A 4,428-nucleotide genomic window follows, 5' to 3' on the forward strand; every position below is an offset into this window, starting at 1 on the left:
TCTAGGAAACATTGCTAACATTTTTTCAACTTTGCTATTGTATTTTGTCTCACTCTGGAATATTCCAGTTTTGTATCCCATTCTGTATACCTGTGGGCTTATTCCCTGGTTGGACTCACATTGTTTCTGAAAGGCTCAACGATGCAAGCTGGACTCCCATGTCAGGGCTGCTCTGCTTGGGGGTGAGGGCTTCTCTGACACTGTGCGGGCTTTACTTCTCATAGGGACTGTCCTCCTGCTGCAGACCAGTCTCGTAGTTTGATACCACATCCATGCTAGCTGACTGTAAAGTTTTATACATGAATTTGTTTTGAATGTATTCATGAATGTATTTTTTAATACATTCATTTATTTCACGCTCAGGTAGGCTGATTACATTCTTAATTTGTAAGATTAGTAAAAGAACTAAAAAAGCATGAGGTGTCTTAGACACCAGCTTCCCTTCTCCACAACACAAGGGAAAAGATCTTTAACTTTTTTCTAGAACAAAGGGGATGATGAAATTACTTGGCTGGAAGCTGAGGACAGATAAAATTCAAACTAGAAAAAAGGCTCTACATACTAATAGTAAGGGTAGTAATCACTAGTTAGAGGTACTGTGGATTCTTTATCAATGAAGTTCCTAAATTAAGACCAAGTATTATTCCAATGTTATGCTGGAATAGCTGCAGTTACTGCCTTTGTGTTGAAAAAACGATTTGGTTTCTCGGTTTATGTTATATAGAAAGCGAGACTAGCTAGTCACTGCGGGCTCTTTTAGCTTTAAAAATGCAGCAATCAATTCAGTAGCGTTTTTCACCTGTCCTTTACTTCACTGAGCCATGTCAGGCCTCCCCTGCAAGGCACTTCCCCATGCAGCTTCTTGTCAGACTCCAAACAGGGCTTCCAGGAGGCATAAGCTGTACGCATTTTTATGTTTTGCCCTGTTTTCTTTGCATAGGGCGTTATGAGTATCCTTCTCCCCCACCTTACTCCTGTCGAGAAACAGCCACCCTTGAGCAACCAGGTAAGTGCCAGGGGACTGTGTTTCTGACAATGTTTGTGGTTCTACATGCTAACAAAAGTGAACTGTTTTTAGTTTTAAAATCAACAGAGAAGACAGAGTTTTGTCACCCAATCGCAATCTAAGACGCTGGAAAATTTCCCTAGAAATGTTGGAAGATAAACAAAGATGAGAGACTCAGACTTGTTTTTACAGCATTAGCCAATCTACAGAAGCACCCATTTTTTTTTAAAACCAACTAGGAGCTAGGACTTTCAGAACAAATCATTTCAAGTCCAGTTTATTTCGTTGCTCCTGTTCTAGTCACCTTTATGGAAGCAGAGAGCTCAAAGGAGACACTGAGGAAAGGCTTCACAGAACAGTCAGATAACATCTCTTACAGGAGTGGAAACACACATTTTTAAAAATTCCTAAGACCAGCAGACAATTAAACTCAGATATGCTATATCCTATCTATCTAACAGACAATACCTTCCCATTCCTGAAGTTTTGCTTCAGGCTACAGTGTGAATGTACCCTAAACCTATTCTAGGGTGCTTAAAATTGTATTTTTCACTGAAAACACTTCTGAAAAACTACCCTTCATGTACCTACGAGGGGCGTGCCCCTCAAGTATGACAGAGTCAGGTCCAGACTGAAAAAACACAAGGGAAGCTACAGACTTACTAACTGGGACAGCACCAGCATCTGACTAATGACATTTGTATGATAGAATGACTATTTTGATTAATTTCTTGTAACTACTGAAAAGTTGATCCAGAAAGCTCCTCTATATCCTTCAAATATCTTCTTCAGCAAGAACATGCATTTTCATATTATTTTAAATATCAGAAGTTAAATTCTCAATGTCAGAGTACATCTGCTAGCAGGTGGTAGAGACTGCCTGACTATGGGGGATTATCCCATAGGCAATTCCCTGTATATGTGCTTATCCGAGTAAATACTGGCTGCTGGTAGAAGCAACATATTGGGATACACGGAACAAGCAGTACAGTGGTTCTTATGAATATATTTGAAACAAATAATAGTAACATAGGTGCCTCTAGATCAGCCACATTAAGAACCCACATTCTCCAATTATGACTTTACAACTTGTAAAATATTTCCTGTGCTTCTAATTTGCTGCTTCTCATTTCCTCTTGAACTCAGTTTACTTGGTGTCTCAGCCTCCAATCATCGTAGCAGGAATCTTCTCAAGCAAACCAACATCCACAATATGCCCTTCCTGCCGCCAGCACATCACCACACAGGTCACCTACAGACTGGGCAAACTGTCTTACCTTCTGTGCACCAGCTTGTGTATGGTTGGGTAAGCTTTCATGTATACTTTGAAGATTCTTCATAGCAGAAGGTTAAAAAAGAATCATTAAAAAATAAAAAGTTCTAGCTAGTGCTTATATAGACAGTTTGCCCTTCTTTACTTGATAAGAAGTCATTCTGTCCATTCTAGATGCAGTCATCATGGCTACAGGAGATGCAAACTTGCTAAATTTAACCAAGTATGTTATTACTTTTCATAAGACAAACAAAAATTAGTACAAGATTGTCCAATTCCCTCCTGTAATTCAGAATTGGGCTCAGAATCAGACTAACGCATAAGATGTTAGCAGTGAAGATGATTAATTTTTTGGAAGATACTTTAAACATTAAGAGACTTGGGAAAGAAGTGGATTGATGCAGTGAAAAGGCAGACAGAATAAGGCAGAGAAAAAGCACAGATGTAGCCAGCAGAAAGAAAAGTCAGTAAACCATTCCATGTGTGTCCATCTCTGGCTGTAGGTGCTGTTTTGGATGCTGCTTCATACCTTTCTTCGTGAGGATCTTCAAGGACGCAGACCATTACTGCCCATGCTGCCAATTTCATATTTATAGATACAAAAGACTATAGAGACAAAGTTTACGCAAACAGATGATGTCAAATCTCTGCTTCCTAATAGCTTAAGATTCTACACATAAAACTACTGCTAAGAAACATGTATGAGTAGGCTTAGGTTCTGCAGCTCCCTTGCTGGTGAATCCATCTGGAGTTTACCATCACGTGGTTGGACTGACTTTAATACAAAAAGCCTTGAAGACTAATTTACAGTGTCACTTGAATTTATGCTCTATTTGAATCATCATTCTGAGCTGTGAAGTGACCAGCTAGTGAGAACTTCAGCACTACTACTACTCCTCTCAAATCTCCAACCCAGCTGGGACACAGACTCTTCTGGAATTTTCAACCCACCAGTAACCGAGAGGTTTGGACATGGACATTTTAGAGAAGCACTTACCTTCTATGCACTGGAACTGACTGGTCGGGATTTCATTTCTCTCTGTTCTTCTTCCTATGGCACCCACCCCTGCAGGGCTGTGGGCGGTACAGTGTAGCTGATTATTTATACGAAACACTAAGTTATGAGACTATCTTTACTGTGTTATATATGAGGTAAAAAAATAAACCCGTTATCATTAATACTGGCAAAACATCTCCTGTCTGCACTGTTTCCTTTCCACTACAGTGCGTCATCTACCAGACAAGGACTTACTAGGCTTTATACTTTACAGAGAACTTTCACAGTTCTCATCCAAAATCACTTATCTGGTAAAATCAGATCTCCATAATTATCTCCCCAGAAGGTGTGCAGACCCTGCTCAACACTGACAGCAGCAGCGACTGCTGCTGGTTTTGGTGGCTGGAACAATAAAGAGAAGAAAACACTCTATTTCAATGTTTTAAGATCACACATGTTTTCACGTTAGTACCGCAATTACCGTAGGCAACCGGGATGCATGACAAGCAGCACTCGGGCTGCGGCCCTACCGTTGCATTTCGTTATGACTGAGAGACCCTGCCCGTGCTCTGAAGCTTCTATAGATACCAGGTCGTTAGAAGAACTTTAAAACTTCCCACTTAGCCTGGCATTAAGTTTGCTCTAGCTCTGTGTTTTAGCTATTTGGTCAATTTAAGCCATGAAAAGAAGAGCGCGCCCCTGAACAGCTCTTTCCCAATAGCGACTCCGGACTCCTGGAGATCCTCCCAGGCCAGGCCTATTTGCCGCGGGAGAGGTTTGCCGGTTCCCCGTACCCCGCGGCTGCTGCCGCACAAGGACCGTCTCCTCACCGGGCACTACGGGAAGACGCCAGAGAACCGGGCGGGCTCTCCCGGTTGCGCAGCCGGCTGGGGACCGCCCGCGCTGCTCTCGGAAGGGACCCGGAGCGGAAAGGTCCGACCGCGGGGAGCGGCAGGCAGCCCAGAGCCCTTACTACTTCATCTTCTGAAGCGCCACGCCACTCCCCGGTACCCTTTCCTGCAGTTTTTAGACAAAACCACGGCCGATCGCGACTTCCCGCAGCGAAACGGACCGAGCCCCTCCCGGCGGCGGCACCTTCCCCTCAGGGCGGCCGAGGGACGGAGCGCGCGGGGGGGGAGCGCGCGCCGCCCT

Source organism: Haliaeetus leucocephalus, unplaced genomic scaffold, assembly GCF_000737465.1.
Source record: "Haliaeetus leucocephalus isolate CR32 unplaced genomic scaffold, Haliaeetus_leucocephalus-4.0 Scaffold636, whole genome shotgun sequence".
In the NCBI taxonomy this organism is placed as follows: Eukaryota; Metazoa; Chordata; class Aves; order Accipitriformes; family Accipitridae; genus Haliaeetus; species Haliaeetus leucocephalus.